Here is a 20,979-nt window from a genome sequence, read left to right as displayed (position 1 = left end):
ACAAAGTAACAACACTGCAAATTGTGTCACAAGGAAAACCATCCCGTGCGTCTATGCCCACGTTTTCTACAAATGTCCGTACCCGAGAGAGTTTCCGTCATTAAGCAACAAAAGTTGTGCTTAAACTGCTTCGCCAGACAGTTTATATTAACAATCCAAGATTGACGCCGGTGGAAAAATTGTTCCATCTAAATTCCAAAACCAGCGGCGAGACTAGGGCAATTGTCTCCAAGTCCCTGCTCACGAATGACGGCTTTCAGTCAGCGTGGGCGAGCCTGACGGAGAGATTTGAGAAAAACCGACTATTAGTCAATAGTCATTTGAAAATTCTTTTCAATCTCCCCTCAACAAAACAAGAGTCTGGAGCCGCTGAGAGCTTCACCCACAAGAAAAGAGTCCAACCACCTGAGAACCTTCGAAGCAACAGTGACTACAAAGTCACAACACTGCAAATTCTGTCAGAAGAAAAACCATCCCGTGCGTCTATGCCCACGTTTTCTACAAATGTCCGTACCCGAGAGAATTTCCGTCATTAAGCAACCAGTTGAAAGACTGCACCAGCGCACATAGTTGTTTCACGTGCAATGGACTTCACAACACGCTACTCCACCGTGACAGACCCCAGGTGCCCTGCTTCCACAACACCAATAGTTTTGAACCCTCCTTCGTCTATACAGTCCACTTCTACTTCAACCCAAGCTACCGTTCAAAACTACTTTTCCGCAAACTCACATGTTGTTTTCCTCGGCACGGCTGTCATTCAAGTGTGTCATTTGGGCACAAAGTATACAGCTCGGGCATTAATCGACTATGGGTCTGAAGCGACCTTTATTTCAGAGCGATTGTTCAAAAGGGTTAAACTTCCTTATCAACCCGTCGACGCACAGATCTCCGGTTTGAATCAAGCTATTTCGGCTCAACCTCAAAATCTTTGCCATTTTAATATTGGCTCTCCGCCCAGGGCTTATATTGAAACGCCGGCTTATGTTCTTTCAAAGCTAGCAGGCAATTTGCCCTCCTACACCATCCCCCAAACCGCTTTGGAATAACTTCCAAAATAACACTTGGCCGATCCCTCTTTCTATAGGAGATAGACGTGCTTCTCGGCCCCGATATCCTCCCATCAATATTGTTAGGTGGCTCCTATCCCAATATATGTGGTCAAGAAAAGATTTTCGGCTGGATCCTTACAGGCCCCGTTTCTAAGACCAGTGCCAAATCGGTCGCATCCTTTACGACTCAAGTCTCGCTGAATCCAAATGCGAGCTTGGATAAACTGCTCACAAAATTTTGAGAGGTGGTGGATATTCCAGTTAAGCTGGAAAAGGAATCCGACCTATTTTGTGAGCGCAATTTCCAAAAGAACACTAAAAGAGATAAAAACGGCAGATACTTAGTCACACTACCATTCAAGAATTCCGATCACATCCAGTTAGACTATCAAGGTCCATCGCACTAGCTGGCAAAAAATGCACCCCTTGAGGAGCAGTACGATGCGGTGATCCAGGAATATCTGGACTTAGGTCACATGCGACAAGTCCCTCCAAGCAATTGTTCGGATAACTTTTATCTACCACACCATGCTGTTCGCAAGCCTGACCGCACCACGACCAAGCCCCGTGTAGTATTTAACGCCTCCCACCCGTCATCGAACGATAAAGGTCTGAACGATGTGCTATATGCAGGGCCCAAATTCTAAGATGGCGCTTCTTCCGATATGTCTTCAATGCCGATATCACGAAAATGTATCGGCAGATACTTGTGCCCCCTTTTGGCAATCTGGGTACTACATCCGTTATCTGATGACGTTCGTTCGCTCTATCCCTTAGCAAGTCACATTATCGCAAACAATATGTATGTCGACTATGTACTAGCGGGAGCCCATTCCAAATCAACGGCAGATCAAGCAATTGCAGAACTCCGCAAAGCCCTTGAATCTGCCGGGTTCCCCTTGCGAAAATGGACATCCAATGAGAAGGACTTGCTAAAAGCGATTCCCAAGGACCACTTGCTTCGCTCCGACTTCTTAGAGATCGAAGAAGCCTGTTCGGCAAAGACTCTCGGAATCAGATGGAAAGCTGACACCGATGAGTTCTTTTTCGCTCCATCCGAGCTAACAATCAAACAGTCCGTCTCCAAACGTCAAGTCCTTTCACAGATTGCCAAACTGTTCGATCCAGCAGGTTGGCTGGGTCCAGTCAGGCAAAATTATTCATGCGGGAGATCTGGCTCCAAGAACTGGGCCGGGACGATTCGCTACCTGAGAGTCTTCTCAATAAGTGGAATTTATTTCTGCAAGAGTATCCGGGCCTCAGTGCGATTCGCAACCCTAAATGGGTCGAATTCCGCCCACAGGGGACTATTCAATACCACGGGTTTTGTGGCGCTTCGCAGCGTGCATATGGGGCCGCCATTTACGTGCGCACTGAGATATAAGATCGCATCTCAGTACATCTCCTAACAGCGAAAACGAGTGTCGCCCAGGTCAAGACGGTATCCTTGCCACGACTAGAGCTGTGCGGAGCCGCACTTCTGTCCGAGCTAACAGCTGCACTCAGTCCCCAGTTACCTTCCGCTGGCGGCGACTGGTTCTATTGGACAGATTCCACAATTGTGCCAGCTTGGCTTCATAGGCCACCATGCGCCTGGACTACCTTTGTAGCAAACAGAAATGAGCTGTGGTGGCACGGGCCAGAATGGTTACGCCTACCTCAGAACCTATAGCCCATTCCTTCAGATCCCCTCCCAGATACGACAATAGAGCAACGTACGAGTGAAGTAAACCTCGCAAACACGGCTCCCTCATTTACTTTCCTCGAGCGCTTCTCCAAGTTCGATCGAGCCCTGCGAGTGTTAGCATACATCTATCTATTCTTCAAGCGTTGCAACGATTGTCACTCCCGTCAACTATTGAAATTCACAGCAACGAGATTTCTTATGCACAAGAAAGACTCATTCTCCTGACCCAGAGACAAGCATACTCGTCAGAGTACACTTGCTAGAGCACGAAAAAACAGCTCACTTCCAGCAAACTCCTTAATTTGAACCCCTTTCTAGATGGTAAGGGAATTATTCGAGCATGTGATCGTGTAAGAGCGACATGTGCCGCGTCTCGCGTCTCTTGACCGCTTTCACCCATCTAATATCCTTGCATGGAGGCAACTTGCTCATGATGCGTTTAATAAGATCACAGAAAAATTCCTAGCGGCATTTGCGAGATTTGTGGCACGACGAGGGTGCCCAAGTCATATGCATTCCGACAGCGGCAAAACCTTCGTCGGAGCGGCCAAAGTCCTCTCGCGCGATTTTGTAGACTAAACTCCAGGCCACTTACAGTCTCCAGAAACTGTCCTAGCACTTCAACTCTCCTAGTGCACCGCATATGGGTGGCCTGTGGTAGGCAGGTTAAAGAGTTTCAAAAATCGATCTCCAAATACACCTTCGAAGAGCTTTCCACGCTCCTATCCAAAGTTGAAGCATGCCTGAATTCAAGACCGATATCTCCAATGTTGGAAGATCCTACTGATCTCTTAGCTCTGACTCCCGGTCATTTTTTAGTCGGCGGTCCTCTACTTTCCGCCACAGAGCCAGAAATCAAGGAAAACGCCGGGACCATCATCAACCGCTGGCAGCGCTTGAAGGCTTTGCAACAACAGTTCTGTGTCCGTTGGAAACATGAGTATCTTTTAGAGTTACACAAAAGAAAAAAATGGCAAACTCCAATGCGAGACTTACAACGGGACAATCTAGTCATTATTATAGAAGATAATCTTCCCGTTAATGACTGGCGTCTAGGTCGAATCCAAACGACCTATCCTGGCAACGACCAAAGAGTCCGAGTGGTCGACGTGTTAACAGCCCGAGGTATCTCCAAAAGACCTATCTCTAAGCTGATCCTGCTCCCGATAGAATCTAGTCTCCATTCTCCATCCAGTAGAATCTCCAGTAAAGACTAGAATCCTAGATCCATAGGTCTGCGGACCATCCGTATAAGGCCGCATAAGTAATGTCTATTATGTTTTTTTTTCAATTTTCTTCACGTAACAGCACAATATCTCCACGCCAACAACAAGGCCGATCCAAGAGCCGACCGGCAACTGAATCGTTCCGATGCCGAGTATGCTGAAGAGTCCACGTGCTGCGAAAGTGCCCTTTTAGTCCCGTGCTGTCCGGTAAGTCTTATCGACGCATCCTTGGCAAAGGCCTCCGGGCTATCCGTCACCCGCGTCGGTAAAGACATTTGGATTTTGCACAAATTCAATATACCCTTATACCCATTTTTAATGGGTTCAGGGTATAAAAAGAAGTCAAACCTAGTCAGTTGAGCGGCAGCAGGTTTGAAAAATATTTTTTCTTCTCTCTTTGTTCCAATGGCATTTTTTCCTTCTTTCTGTTTTGCTTTGAACATTAATTTGTTTACTCATATTATATATGACAAAAAATGGAACGGGTTCTATGCAACGGTAAATCAGAATTTTGCTTTCATTGTGAAATTCGCTAAATGTGTGGTCTATTTTTGGCTCATCTGATTAGGTTTGACAACTTTGACTTCACTTTTTGATTGACTGCGTGATTGAAAACATCTAATTTCTTTGGTCTACTTAAATTTAAAGTAATTGCTACCATTTTTTTTAAATATGGGTGGGGGAAAATCTTTAACCGATTTTGAAAAAGGTCAAATTAAAGGCTATATTGAATCTGGCCTAAAACCTAATGAAAAAGCAAAGAAGATTGGTCGAAGTCAAAACGTGGTAAGCAATATTCTTCGTAATGAAGCCGATTACGGGAAAAAAATGAAAGGAGGAAAAAACTCTCCTACAACGGCATCAGAGAGGCGACTAATCCTTCGAGCTGCTTCGAATTCCCACCTCTCTGCCAGTAAAATCATGGATGAATGCGGCGTAAATGCTAGTTTGGCAACGGTAAAACGAGTTATTCGGAGTGCTAAACACTTAAAGAGATTAAAGATTAAAAAAAACCTCCTCTCAATGATGCACGGAAGGAAGAAAGGATGAATGCGGTGTAAATGCTAGTTTGGCATCGGTAAAACGAGTTATTCGGAGTGCTAAACACTTAAAGAGATTATAAATAAAAAAAAACCTTCTCTCAATGATGCACGGAAGGAAGCGTTACTTCGATTTGCGCGGGATCACATGACATAGAAGAAGGAGTGGAAGGCTGTGGTCTTCTCCGACGTAAGAAAGTTCAATCCTGACGGACCGGATGGCTTCAACTATTATTTTCACGATATGCGAAAAGAGGAATGCTTTTTGAGTCGTTATCACTCCTGTACAGGAGGCGTAATGGTTTGGGGAGCCATTACGTTTTATGGAACTTGCGAGCTGCAGTTTGTTTCCTCAATGATGAATGCTAATGTCTACAAGACTGTGCTCCAAAAGGCTTTTCCCCAGTTTTCCGAAATTTTTGGACCTATTCAATGGACAAACAAGACAACGCCCCCATCCATACAGTCCGAGTTACAAAACAGTGGATTAAGGACCACAATGTCAACTTGCTCAAGTGGCCGCCATATTCCCCAGACATAATATTATCGAGAACATTTGGGGACTTTTATCCAGGAGAGTGTATGAAGGGGGAAGACAATTTCAGGACTCGGCGACCCTGGTTGAAGCGATTAAAAAAGCCTGGTCAACTATTTCACTGAGTGAAATTGAACAAGTAAGAGGTTCTAGTCGGGAACTCCCGACTAGAGGATACCCTGAACCCTCTTCTTCCAAGATCAAATACATATTGTTCACACAAGAAGTGTATCCGGCAGTCGCCATCCAACCGCCATGTAACTCCGGAGCCAGCACATGGAACATGAAATTCACCTCACTTACATTAATACATTGGCAAGTGCAAAATGTAAACAAACATCAGGGTTGTAAAGTATAAAGATCGGTTTTCGATAAACTGATTCTGAGAAAATTTTATATTTTTGTATGTTTCCACTTTGCCAAAAACCTTCCACTGAGCTGCGTTTAGAATAAACGTACTTCTTCTTGAGCTCAACAATTAATAAGCAATAAGCATCAATTTTTTGCGCGATGCGCTTCCACTACACTAATCCTTTTCTCTGGTGTTTCAATAAAGAAATAATAAGAATTTTTCTCAAGTAAAGGAAGCTAAATAAGCATCAATTTGTAAATTATTAGTAAAATAATTAATTTAACAAAATTTTCCGTTTTCGTTGGACTCAATAGTGAACACCATTTCGGTCATTCCATTTTATTCTGATATCTTAATTCCATCGTGCCTGTGCCATTTCTTATTCCGTTTTCGCTCGGCTGATTCAAATTATTTGTATTTGATCACATATTACCTGGTTATTACAATTTTTGGCACTCTGAAGACCCTAGTATGCCAATCGGTGCTGATCAAAACAGCCACAAAGGACTCACAGCACCGTCCGTTAAGGAGCCAAAGCGACCTTTAACCTCACCTAGAGCAGTTTTGGGGAAACTCAAGGTCAAGAGTACCAGCACAACCGTCCGCAAGACTGTGAGTCCGATTCCAACAAAAGATATTACCCCAAAAATAACCCGTTCGACTACGCAAAAAATGCAGAAGTCAAGCGAAATGGCACTGAACGACATCGTTTCTATAACTAACCGACTAGACCAGTTTGAAGTGAAGATCAATGATGAAGCGGACAGTGTCGTGTCACTGTTCACTCTCCAAGTCCGACGAGATCAGATTAAGACTTTATGGGAAAAGGTAGAACGAGAGTACTAGTTATGTTCCAAAGCTCTCAACCAAGGCGCTTGCAGCATCAGTGACCTGGTGGTGCAAGCTAAATATGATTACTCGTACTTCGTTTACGACCGATGTGCGGCTCAACTAAGTGAAAAAATAGAAAGAGCCACGACTTTAAATAGACAAGCTGAGCAACCCCCCTCCAACTTCTTCATGTCCAGGGGTTGATGTCTCCCGCCATGCGACACTGAAGTTTTCAGTGGGGATTACCTACGCTGGCCTACTTTCCGAGACCTGTTTACAGCAGTTTATATTAACAATCCAAGATTGACGCCGGTGGAAAAATTGTTCCATCAAAATTCCAAAACCAGCGGCGAGACTAGGGCAATTGTCTCCAAGTCCCCGCTCACGAATGACGGCTTTCAGTCAGCGTGGGCGAGGCTGACGGAGAGATTTGAGAATAAGCGACTATTAGTCAATAGTCAATTGAAAATTTTTTTCAATCTCCCCTCAACAACACAAGAGTCTGGAAGCGCTGAGAGCTTTAGGGCACAATCCAGGGATGTTTAACGGCTCTCGACTTGTCCGGGGTGAGCACAGAAAATTGGGATTGTCTGCTTATTTTCTTGTGCTCCTCTAAATTGCCTAAGTTCACGCTGAACAATCGCTCCTCGATAAGGCAGAGATACCTCAGTGGTCCGAGATGAATTCATTTCTGATCGACCGATATCGCACCTTGGAGGCGATAGAGGATGTAGGACCTACCGCACATACGCCACCCCAGTCTAAACCCACAAGAAAAGAGTCCAACCACCTGAGAACCTTCGAAGCAACAGTGACTACAAAGTCACAACACTGCAAATTGTGTCAGAAGGAAAACCATCCCATGCGTCTATGCCCACGTTTTCTACAAATGTCCATACCCGAGAGAGTTTCCGTCATTAAGCAACAAAAGTTGTGCTTAAACTGCTTCGCCAGACAGCACCAGTTGAAAGACTGCACCAGCGCACATAGTTGTTTCAAGTGCAAGGGACGTCACAACACGCTGCTCCACCGTGACAGACCCCAGGTGCCCTGCTTCCACAACACCAATAGTTTTGAACCCTCCTTCGTCTATACAGTCCACTTCTACTTCGACCCAAGCTACCGTTCAAAACTACTTTTTCGCAAACTCACATGTTGTTCTCCTCGGCACGGCTGTCATCCAAGTGTGTCATTTGGGCACAAAGTATACAGCTCGCGCATTAATCGACTATGGGTCTGAAGCGACCTTTATTGCAGAGCGATTGTTCAAAAGGGTTAAACTTCCTTATCAACCCGTCGACGCACAGGTCTCCGGTTTCAAACAAGCTATTTCGGCTCAACCTGAAAAACTTTGCCATTTTAATATTGGCTCTCCGCCCAGGGTTTATATTGAAACGTCGGCTTATGTTCTTTCAAAGCTAGCAGGCAATTTGCCCTCCTACACCATCCCCCAAACAGCTTTGGAAGAACTTCCAAAATAACACTTGGACGATCCCTCTTTCTATAGGAGCTCACAGATAGACGTGCTTCTCGGCGCCGATATCCTCCCATCCATATTTGTAGGTGGCTCCTATCCCAACATATGTGGCACTCTCCTTGGTCAAGAAACGACGAAACAGGCCCCGTTTCTAAGACCAGTGCCAAATCGATCGCATCCTTTTCGACTCAAGTCTCACTGAATCCAAATGCGAGCTTGGATAAACTGCTCACAAAATTTTGGGAGGTGGAGGATATTCCAGTAAAGCTGGAAAAGGAATCTGACCTATTTTGTGAGCGCAATTTCCAAAAGAATACTAAAAGAGATAAAAACGGCAGATACTTGGATTCATTCAAGAATTCCGATTACATCCAGTTAGGCCATTCAAGGTCCATCGCACTAGCTGGCAAAAAATGCCCCCCTTAAGGAGCAGTACGATGCGGTGATCCAGGAATATCTGGACTTAGGTCACATGCGACAAGTCCTTCAAAGCAATTGTTTGGATAACTTTTTTCTACCACACCATGCTGTTCACAAGCCTGACAGCACCAGTCTGAACGATGTGCTAGATGCAGGGCCCGTTCTGCAATCCGACTTAACCATTCAAATTCTAAGATGGCGCTTCTTCCGATATGTCTTCAATGCCGATATCACGAAAATGTATCGGCAGATACTTGTGCATCCCAAACGCACACCCTATCAGAGAATTCTGTTCCGAACAAAGGACAACGAGCTTCGTGACTTCGAACTCAGCACAGTCACGTTTGGAGTTAACTGTGCGCCCTTTTGGCAATCTGGGTACTACATCCGTTATCTGATGACGTTCGTTCGCTCTATCCCTTAGCAAGTCACATTATCGCAAACAATATGTATGTCGACGATGTACTAGCGGGAGCCCATTCCAAATCAACGGCAGATCAAGCAATTGCAGAACTCCGCAAAGCCCTTGAATCTGCCGGGTTCCCCTTGCGAAAATGGACATCCAATGAGAAGGACTTGCTAAAAGCGATTCCCAAGGACCACTTGCTTCGCTCCGACTTCTTAGAGATCGAAGAAGCCTGTTCGGCAAAGACTCTCGGAATCAGATGGAAAGCTGACACCGATGAGTTCTTTTTCGCTCCATCCGAGCTAACAACCAAACAGTCCGTCTCCAAACGTCAAGTCCTTTCACAGATTGCCAAACTGTTCGATCCAGCAGGTTGGCTGGGTCCAGTCAGGCAAAATTATTCATGCGGGAGATCTGGCTCCAAGAACTGGACTGGGACGATCCGCTACCTGAGAGTCTTCTCAGTAAGTGGAATTTATTTCTGCAAGAGTATCCGGGCCTCAGTGGGATTCGCATCCCTAGATGGGTCGAATTCCGCCCACAGGGGACTATTCAATACCACGGGTTTTGTGGCGCTTCGCAGCGTGCATATGGGGCCGCCATTTACGTGCGCACTGAGATATAAGATCGCATCTCAGTACATCTCCTAACAGCGAAAACGAGTGTCGCCCAGGTCAAGACGGTATCCTTGCCACGACTAGAGCTGTGCGGAGCCGCACTTCTGTCCGAGCTAACAGCTGCACTCAGTCCCGTTACCTTCCGCTGGCGGCGACTGGCTCTATTGGACAGATTCCATAATTGTGCTAGCTTGGCTTCATAAGCCACCATGCGCCTGGACTACCTTTGTAGCAAACAGAAATGAGCTGTGGTGGCACGGGCCAGAATGGTTACACCTACCTCAGAACCTATAGCCCATTCCTTCAGATCCCCTCCCAGATACGACAATAGAGCAACGTACGAGTGAAGTAAACCTCGCAAACACGGCTCCCTCATTTTCTTTCCTCGAGCGCTTCTCCAATTTCGATCGAGCCCTGCCAGTGTTAGCATACATCTATCGTTTCTTCAAGCGTTGCAAACGATTGTCGCTCCCGTCAACTATTGCAATTCACAGCAACGAGATTTCTTATGCACAAGAAAGACTCATTCTCCTGACCCAGAGACAAGCATACTCGTCAGAGTACACTTGCTAGAGCACGAAAAAACAGCTCACTTCCAGCAAACTCCTTAATTTGAACCCCTTTCTAGATGGTAAGGGAATTATTCGAGCATGTGATCGTGTAAGAGCGACATGTGCCGCGTCTCGCGTCTCTTGACCGCTTTCACCCATCTAATATCCTTGCATGGAGGCAACTTGCTCATGATGCGTTTAATAAGATCACAGAAAAATTCCTAGCGGCATTTGCGAGATTTGTGGCACGACGAGGGTGCCCAAGTCATATGCATTCCGACAGCGGCAAAACCTTCGTCGGAGCGGCCAAAGTCCTCTCGCGCGATTTTGTAGACTAAACTCCAGGCCACTTACAGTCTCCAGAAACTGTCCTAGCACTTCAACTCTCCTAGTGCACCGCATATGGGTGGCCTGTGGTAGGCAGGTTAAAGAGTTTCAAAAATCGACCTCCAAATACACCTTCGAAGAGCTTTCCACGCTCCTATCCAAAGTTGAAGCATGCCTGAATTCAAGACCGATATCTCCAATGTTGGAAGATCCTACTGATCTCTTAGCTCTGACTCCCGGTCATTTTTTAGTCGGCGGTCCTCTACTTTCCGCCACAGAGCCAGAAATCAAGGAAAACGCCGGGACCATCATCAACCGCTGGCAGCGCTTGAAGGCTTTGCAACAACAGTTCTGTGTCCGTTGGAAACATGAGTATCTTTTAGAGTTACACAAAAGAAAAAAATGGCAAACTTCAATGCGAGACTTACAACGGGACAATCTAGTCATTATTATAGAAGATAATCTTCCAGTTAATGACTGGCGTCTAGCTCGAATCCAAACGACCTATCCTGGCAACGACCAAAGAGTCCGAGTGGTTGACGTGTTAACAGCCCGAGGTGTCTCCAGAAGACCTATCTCTAAGCTGATCCTGCTCCCGATAGAATCTAGTCTCCATTCTCCATCCAGTAGAATCTCCAGTAAAGACTAGAATCCTAGATCAATAGGTCTGCGGACCATCCGTATAAGGCCGCATAAGTAATGTCTATTATGTTTTTTTTTCAATCTTCTTCACGTAACAGCACGATATCTCCACGCCAACAACAAGGCCGATCCAAGAGCCGACCGGCAACTGAATCGTTCCGATGCCGAGTATGCCGAAGAGTCCACGTGCTGCGAAAGTGCCCTTTTAGTCCCGTGCTGTCCGGTAAGTCTTATCGACGCAACCTTGGCAAAGGCCTCCGGGCTATCCGTCACCCGCGTCGGTAAAGACAACGCTTGCTCGGCCATTATAAGTTCCAGGACCACTAGCTTCCAGCGAGAGGTCATCCTCCAGGGGATGCCAAATCTCCGGTATCGAACTCCAACGATTGCTTGGAAACGGAGTAAGTTATCGATTATCGGAAACGAACTTGATCTGCGCGCGAACTAGGAGCATTTACATCTAAAATTTCAAGTCTCTAGCTCTTATAGGTTCTGAGATCCTTGCGTTCATACATACGGACGGACGGACGGACAGACAGACGGACATGGCTAGATCAACTCGGCTATTGATGCTGATCATGAATATATATACTTTATGGGGTCGGAGATGCTTCCTTCTGCCCGTTACATACATTTGGATTTTGCACAAATTCAATATACCCTTATACCCATTTTTAATGGGTTCAGGGTATAAAAAGGAACTTAAATAGCATTACAGAAAAAAGTCGCAATAACCATGCTGTTAAAATGCGAAGCAGACGCGCATGAATGTGTGTTTGTTCATGTATACAGAAATTCGTAAAGATGCTGCTCTATTCAATTGCTCAGTTGCATATAACTTTGGTTTTTTTTTAACCGATCTTTATGAAATCTTCTACTGTATATCTTATTGTATCAAAGAACATATGTGTATACTGAAAAAGTCATTTTCAAATAAAATTTGGCTTAAATTGGTTAGCAATAAAAGTTGGGTTATTAACTTGATTTATAGCTCTGGGGTGGTAGCGAAAAGCTCTTATAGGTTCTGAGATCCTTGCGTTCATACATGCGAAGGTCGGACGGACGGGCGGACGGACAGACAGACGGACATGGCTAAATCGAGTCGGCTATTGATGCTGATCAAGAATATATATACTTTATGGGGTCGGAGATGCTTTTTTCTGCCTGTTACATACATTTGGATTTCGCACAAATACAATATACCCTTAAACCCATTTTTAATGGGTTCAGGGTATAAAAAAAAGTCAAACCTAGTCAGTTGAGCGGCACCAGGTTTGAAAAATATTTTTTCTTCTCTCTTTGTTCCAATGGCATTTTTCCCTTCTTTCGGTTTTGCTTTGAACATTAATTTGTTTACTCATATTATATATGACAAAAAATGGAACGGGTTCTATGCAACGGTAAATCAGAATTTTGCTTTCATTGTGAAATTCGCTAAATGTGTGGTCTATTTTTGGCTCATCTGATTAGGTTTGACAACTTTGACTTCACTTTTTGATTGACTGCGTGATTGAAAACATATAATTTCTTTGGTCTACTTAAATTTAAAGTAATTGCTACCATTTTTTTTAAATATGGGTGGGGGAAAATCTTTAACCGATTTTGAAAAAGGTCAAATTAAAGGCTATATTGAATCTGGCCTAAAACCTAATGAAATAGCAAAGAAGATTGGTCGAAGCCAAAACGTGGTAAGCAATATTCTTCGTAATGAAGCCGATTACGGGAAAAAATGAAAAGAGGAAAAAACTCTGCTACAACGGCATCAGACAGGCGACTAATCCTTCGAGCTGCTTCGAATTCCCACCTCTCTGCCAGTAAAATCATGGATGAATGCGGCGTAAATGCTAGTTTGGCAACGGTAAAACGAGTTATTCGGAGTGCTAAACACTTAAAGAGATTAAAGATTAAAAAAAACCTCCTCTCAATGATGCACGGAAGGAAGAAAGGATGAATGCGGTGTAAATGCTAGTTTGGCATCGGTAAAACGAGTTATTCGGAGTGCTAAACACTTAAAGAGATTATAAATAAAAAAAACCTTCTCTCAATGATGCACGGAAGGAAGCGTTACTTCGATTTGCGCGGGATCACATGACATAGAAGAAGGAGTGGAAGGCTGTCGTCTTCTCCGACGTAAGAAAGTTCAATCTCGACGGACCGGATGGCTTCAACTATTATTTTTACGATATGCGAAAAGAGGAATGCTTTTTGAGTCGTTATCAAAATTACGTTTTATGGAACTTGCGAGCTGCAGTTTGTTTCCTTAATGATGAATGCTTATGTCTACAAGACTGTGCTCCAAAAGGCTTTTCCCCAGTTTTCCCAAATTTTTGGACCTATTCAATGGACAAACAAGACAACGAGCCCATCCATACAGTCCGAGTTACAAAACAGTGGATTAAGGACCAGAATGTCAACTTGCCAAAGTGGCCGCCATATTCCCCAGACATAATATTATCGAGAACATTTGGGGACTTTTATCCAGGAGAGTGTATGAAGGGGGAAGACAATTTCAGGACTCGGCGACCCTGGTTGAAGCGATTAAAAAAGCCTGGTCAACTATTTCACTGAGTGAGTAAGAGGTTCTAGTCGGGAACTCCCGACTAGAGGATACCCTGAACCCTCTTCTTCCAAGATCAAATACATATTGTTCACACAAGAAGTGTATCCGGCAGTCGCCATCCAACCGCCATGTAACTCCGGAGCCAGCACATGGAACATGAAATTCACCTCACTTACATTAATACATTGTAATGTACTCTGACAATATAAAAGGGAACAAAAAAAACCCAGCAAGCGAACAAACGTGTTTTTTTTTTCAAACCTTCTTAAGTAAATTTGTGCAGAGCAGAAACGCTCCCCCAACGACACAGAAATTCGTAAAGTTCATCTGGAAGCCCTGCGGACACCCTACTACATCATTTGATTCTCGAGCCGGAAATCTCATCAACATTTGGCATATCCAGTTCGCCCCAGCAAGCATTGATGGATCTGCAATAAAAGGTTCCAGGAACAGCTACGAATTCAAACAAGATAAGTAGCAGTGCACCTACCTCAACTCGTCCATTGCCAATTTTCCGGCAACTCCAGTCCGATTAATTCATATTTGAGTGTCTGAAGATATTTTTTCGCTTCACATTGTCCGTGGTTAAAGCGAGTGGCAATTGCATTTAAAAAATTAAAAAGACAAACCGCATATAATATATTGCTCCTGGCCATAAGGGCACCTACAAAGTGACAAAAACAAATAAAACGGAAAGTGACTCCGATAAGGTCGCCATGTGTATAAGTTAACAGAGGCCAACGACACCAGCCCCAGATGCTGATATAGCACTGAGCCGGATGTCCTTACGAGCTAACAGGGGTCAGCAAAATGCAACATAACACCAGCCGCAGATGCTGACATAGCTCTGGGCCGGATGATCTTGCACGAGGGCAGCGCACGAGGCGCAAGCTAAGCATTCTAGCGGCCGTTGTATAAGCACACAATAGCTTAGGTATTTTTGATCAATCTTTCGTAAAAACTATTTAATTCGACTTTCACTGCGGCACATCGGCCCAGCGACTTCGTGTATAATTTAACTCACTCACTACGGCGTGTCGCCCTAGTGTTTTATAAATCATTATTTAAATAAAGTTCTATTAAAATAATCCGCGAGGACTTATTATTTAAAACCTAATTGGCGCCCAACTTTTTCGGACCATTTTGTTCCATAATTATTTTGTGTGCTGTGCAGTGTAAAGAACTAACCTAACTACCTAACTACCAGTGCAAACAATAAAAGCTGTGCCTGATCTACATCAACTTACGTCAGCGGCACAAGCACAATAAAAACCATTTGATACACCGAGGCCGCTGGAGCTCTTCGGCCAGTGACTTGTCACCACCAAACCAGCGCGCAAGCGGGTTTGGGCAGCGACGTAAACCAACACCACAGACTTCAGCGAGGGATAAAAAAAAAAAAAGCATTCGCGACTGCAGCGTGGGAATTTTAAAAGTAGATCATACAAGCTTTCTAGGAGCAAATAAAATGTAAGTGGCCATCATTTGGCACAAACTTTTTTCAATTTGCGTGATTTATTTAAAATAAAATCGTATAAAAGTATAAGTAGAAATATTAAAATTGGAGTAATTGTGTTCCCAACTAACTTTGAGTAACACAATTTTGCGTCCATCAGCAATTTTCAATAAACTCTCCTCTGTCAGCATTCATTTAATTTACCGTTGTTGATTTGCCCTTGAAATTGTGTTGTTATTATTGTTGACAAGTATAGTCCATGAACAGCTCGTTTCTCAGGTACACAGACCGCTATGCGAGGGGATCTGAGTCAGACGACTCCACCACCTTAGATAGGGAAGCCGTCCCGCAAAAAATCGCTGACAACAGGTGTAAAATAGAAATGGAGCCTGAGCAGCCTAGGGCCTTGGTGCAGGCCGCAGTGGCCTCCGCTTTAGAAGCACAGAGCGCAATATTGAGGCAAAGAGATGCAGAGCTGAGGGCTTCCTTAGACGTTCAGATACAAGAATTGGTAGGCAGAATATCTACCAGTGGTGTAGAAACACCGCCGGTCCAGGCATTTGAGCCGGTGGAAATCAGAAACGACGTCCAATGTAATGAACCATTGGACGCCGTTAAATGCTTACCAGAATTTACGGGGGTGCCAGAGACGTACGCCTCTTGGAGACAAGCTGCGATGGCGGCATATAAAATTTACAAGCCATACGACGGCAGCTCACGCCACTACCAGGCGGTCATTATTATAACGAGCAAAATTAGAGGGGCAGCTGACGGCGTTTTGGGTCAGTTTGGCACAGTAATCAATTTTGATGCCATAATAAACCGTCTCGATTTCACATACAGGGATAAGAGAGGCATTCACGTCATAGAGCAAGAGATGGGCACCCTAAGAAAGGGCTCGTTAACAATTTTACAATACTCTGACGAGGTTGAGAAAAAGCTAACTCTTCTCACCAATAAGGTCCTCATGTCTTATAAACCAAACATGGCACAAGGGCTCTGTACAAAGTTTAGAGATGATGCGTTGCGTGTTTTTGTCTCAGGCCTAAAGCGTAGCGTGACTTACCGTCGGCCCTAGCGCTAGCGCAAGAGGTAGAGGCAAACCATGAGAGGAACGCCTTTGCCGCTAGCTTCACTAAAGGACAAGAAGATAGGGAACGAAAAGTGACCCCGAGGCCGCAGGTCCGTCAGCAAGATAGGGGTCAACAGCAGGGGGATCCGCAACCCAGTGGTTCCAAAAATCCTCAGTTCACTAAACAACAGAAACAGCAACAAAGTCAATTTGAGCAACAGAGTGGCAGGTGGAACAAAGATGGCGGGTCACCGGAACCAATGGACATCGATCCATCTGTGTCTAAAATTCTACAACCATCGCAAGCACCAGCCTACGTTAACTCTAGCGCTCCTCAAGCCTTCAAAAGATCGGCCACGTCTGGGCGTTTAAGCGGACAGAGGAGGCAGAGAGTCAATCACACAGCTCACGAGCCGGATCAAGATGCAGGTTTGTAAGCTAGCTTTGCAACAGCAGCAGAACAGCAAATTGCCGACGACAATGGTAGCGGTTATGACTCAGACACTCTCAATTTTTTAGGGGAAGCTCCCTGCTGCCCTACATCAGTAGAAGAGTAGCAGGGATCCAGATGAGGTTTCTCATCGACACGGGCGCTTCCAAGAATTATATCAAACCACATAAATATCTAACAGGTGTGTGCCCAGTAAATTCTCCCTTCTCTACCCATTCTATACACGGCACCACGAAAATCACTCATAAGTGCCTTATATCTCTGTTCGTCAAAACTGCCACATTTTTCTTACTCCCGAACCTGTCCACATTTGATGGAATTGAGGCCTCGACTTGCTCACACAAACAGGAGTTTCGCTTTGTCTTTCTTCTGGCCAACTCAAATGTGGCGCAGAAAATGAACAAATCGAATTCCACAGGTGCGCGGATGTTAACTTTACCAATGTTGACTGCGCCGACGCGCCCGATGCTGTAAAAGATGCATTTCTAAAGATGCTAAAAAGCAAACATAAGGCCTTCGCAGATCCGGAAGAAGCACTTCCCTATAACACATCAGTGGTGGCAACCATCAGGACTACTGATGAACAACCAGTTTATGTCCGACTGTACCCCTACCCCATGGGAGCAGTTAATAAAGAGATTCAAAGCCTTCTGAAGAGTGGTATCATCAAAAAATCTGTCTCCCCCTACAACAACCCCAATTGGGTGGTGGACAAGAAGGGGACGGACGAGTTTGGTAACAAGAATATGCGCCTAGTAATGGATTTTCGCAAACTAAACGAGAAAACCATCGCAGACAGATACCCTTTGCCTAACATTCCAATGATTTTGGGGAATCTTGGCAAAGCTAAATACTTTTCGACATTGGACCTAAAATCACCAGATCACGCTAGCAGAGCGTGACCGTGAAAATACAGCCTTTGCAGTTAACGGGGGGAAGTACGAATTTTGTCGACTTCCCTTTGGGTTAAAGAATGCGGCTAGCATCTGCTAGCATCAAAGAACTGTTGACGACGTACAGCGTGAGCAAATTGGCAAATCTTGCTATGTCTACGTTGACGATGTCATCGTCTTCTCAAAAGACGAAAGCTCTCATGTCCAACATGTAAAATGGGTCTTAAAGAGCCAAGGAAAAATCGCGTTTTTTTAAGAAAAGCGTAGGTTTTCTTGGTTACGTGGCAACCAGTAATGAAGCTACAACGGACCCCGAAAAAGTCAAAGCGATTCAGGAGTTCCCAGAACCAAAGAGTATATTCGAGATCAGATCATTTTTAGGACTGGCTAGTTACTATAGGTGTTTCATCAAAGACTTTGCCTCAATAGCAAAACCCATTTCTGATCTTCTAAAGGGCGAGAATGGGTCAGTAAGTAAACATAGATCGCGAAACATGCCGGTAGAATTCTCTGTGATTCAGCGTCACGCATTCCAAAAGCTACGCAACATTTTGTCGTCAGAAAACGTCATGCTCAGATACCCTGACTTTAAGACGCCATTTGATCTAACGACAGACGCTTCAGCTTACGGCATAGGGGTAGTGCTTTCTCAAGAGGGTCGCCCCATCTCAATGATTTCCAGAGCATTGAAACCCCCGAAGGTGAATTACGCCACCAACAAGCGCTTCCATAGCACGCTAGCCGAGCTGGCACCTTGTCTCAAGCTGGAAAGAAACATCAGTGACTCAGTCGAAGTCATAATGCTAGCCACGACTGAGTATAACAAGACAATACATTCGGTCATCAACAAGAGACCTGTTGATGCCCTCCATGTGCCCTCCGGCGAACCCGAAAGGGAAATATCAGCAAAGTTAAGAAGTGCACAAGATGCGCTCCGTGCTAGGTTGAACGACCAGCGACAGAATAGAGTCTTTGAAGTAGGCGAAAAAGTTCTAGTAAAAAGAAACCGCAGGTTCGGCAATAAACTCACGCCCTTATGTGAAGAACGGATCGTAGAGGCAGACTTTAATTCGACCGTTCTCATTGGAGGGAGGGTGGTCCACAAGGACAACCTCAAGTAGGGCGAGAGCTGAAATAAAAATCGATTAAATGCATCTTGAATTTAACTATAAGTTTCAACATTTGTGTAGGCTTCACCTTTAAGTTTTAATATTTACGCCACTTGGCATTTCCTTTAGGAAGACACGTTGTAATAGTTTGGTCCGTTTTGTCTGTCTTTCGCAGGTTCGGGTTTCTGCTATTTCTATTTTTTGCAAATGCGGCAGCGCGTGTGACTAATTACTCACACGCCAAGTATATTCCCATTGTTGAGGGACAAGTTCTGGTCTGGGTGGAATTCAATTTCGTCAGGCACACAGCAAACATCTCTGAGTACGAGAAAATGGTAAACGAAACAATGGAGCTATGTGAAATGTTTCCGCAGTCACACATGAGAAAGCTTCTAAGCGTAGATGCGTCCCACCTCAGAGATCTGTTAGCAAATCTTGGCGTGCACAACAGGAGTTTAGATTTCTTGGGCACAGCCCTCAAAGTAGTTGCGGGAACACCTGACCCCAGTGACTTCGAGAAGATCAAATTCACTGAGTTACAGTTGGTGAACTCTAACAACCGACAGGTAGCTATCAACACAAAAGTTCAGGAACAAATCAATCAACTCACTACAAGTGTCAACACATTACTAAAAGCTGCAAAAAAGAATCAGGTAGATTCCGGGCATTTATACGAAACTCTTTTAGCTCGGAACAGAATGTTGCTGATGGAAATGTAGAATTTGATGCTCGCTGTTACCCTTGCAAAAATTAATATCATAAGCCCAAATATGTTAGATCACGCAGATTTGAAATCTGTTTGGGTCGATGAACCCACAGGTACTTCAATAGCTGACCTTATGTCCGTTGCGTGCGTGAAAGTATTACAATCTGTTAATGCCCTTCACTTTATCATTAAGTTCCCGAAAATCAAAATGGCTTGCAGAAAGGTGATGCTGTATCCAGTTGCACATGAGAATGCTGTGCTACAAATTGACGACAACATTATAGCTGAGTGCGGAGATCAAGTGCTTGCCCTTAAGAATTGCACTTCCATGCCGGGAGGAACCTTTTGTCAACTTTCACCGACCAGCTCTTATGCCAGAGAGCTGCATGCTGGTGGCTTGGCAAACTGCCAAATGCAGCCGAGTCACTTAGACCCGATTACTTGGGTCGATGACGGAATTCTGATCATCAATAACCGGCCTGCTAAAGTTTGCGTTGACAATGGTACTGAGACTTGGGTTCACGGAACGAATCTAATCACGTTCAATAATTGGGTTCTGATCAACGAAACTAAGTACTTGAATCGCAACAACGTCCTGAGTAAGTTCCCCGGCATCGCGGCATCTCCCCTTCTGAACGTCACCGGCCACCAAGACGAGTTGAGTCTCCCCTACCTTCATCGCCTGAATGAACGTAACCTGGAGATCATCATGGAAGTTAAGGACGAAATTAGAAGCGTCGACAGCGTGGTAATAGCCTTCTTGTTGAGTGCTGTGCGTTGCACCATAATTTGCGTCGGAGTCACCTACCGTCGGTTCACCAAAAACATGGCATCGGCCAAGGAGATTAAGAAGGTGATCGCCGAGATAGGAACGGCCGAGGGCGGCCTTAACTTAAAAGGGGAGCAGTTAACAAGGCCAACGACACCAGCTCCAGATGCTGATATAGCACTGAGCCGGATGTTCTTACGAGCTAACAGGGGTCAGCAAAATGCAACATAACACCAGCCGCAGATGCTGACATAGCTCTGGGCCGGATGTTCTTGCACGATGGCAGCGCACGAGGCGCAAGCTAAGCATTCTAGCGGCCGTTGTGAAAACACACAATAGCTTAGGTATTTTTGATCAATCTTTTGTAAATTTAGTTTTTAATTCGACTTTCACTGCGGCACATCGGCCCAGCGACTTTGTATATAATTTAACTCACTCACTACGGCGTGTCGGCCTAGTGTTTTATAAATCATTATTAAAATAAAGTTCTATCAAAATAATCCGCGAGGACTTATTATTTAAAACCTAATTTATACATATATGTACAAGTGTATACCCAAAATTTAACCGATCGCCATATTGATGTACGCAAGTACATCAAGACATATCTGCACACATAGGCTTTCGCTCCGTTGTACAACAAGTGTATGCGCTTCTCCATTCTAACCTTCACAGAATAATAACATACCTAAAACACACAATTCTGATTGGTATTTAGTTAATGAAAACAACACTGTGCAAATTCACCTGCATGTATACACACACACGCACATCATATTATATGTGTATCGTTTGCTATT

At 44.6% G+C, this 20,979-nt stretch overlaps 1 long non-coding RNA gene across 1 annotated transcript; it reads right to left on the bottom strand.

The window, feature by feature from the left end:
• Nucleotides 1–800: 800 nt before the first annotated feature.
• On the bottom strand, nucleotides 801–4,369 carry LOC116650033 (uncharacterized). The gene is made up of 3 exons (XR_004303022.2): nucleotides 3,736–4,369; nucleotides 2,711–3,658; nucleotides 801–2,654 (listed from the first exon to the last, which is right to left on the bottom strand). It is a non-coding gene; the product is annotated as an uncharacterized lncRNA (long non-coding RNA).
• Nucleotides 4,370–20,979: the final 16,610 nt, after the last annotated feature.

Source organism: Drosophila virilis, chromosome 2, assembly GCF_030788295.1.
Source record: "Drosophila virilis strain 15010-1051.87 chromosome 2, Dvir_AGI_RSII-ME, whole genome shotgun sequence".
In the NCBI taxonomy this organism is placed as follows: domain Eukaryota; kingdom Metazoa; phylum Arthropoda; class Insecta; order Diptera; family Drosophilidae; genus Drosophila; species Drosophila virilis.
The sequence above is the reverse complement of the archived record's forward strand: the minus strand, read 5'-3'. Positions and strand labels throughout refer to the sequence as shown.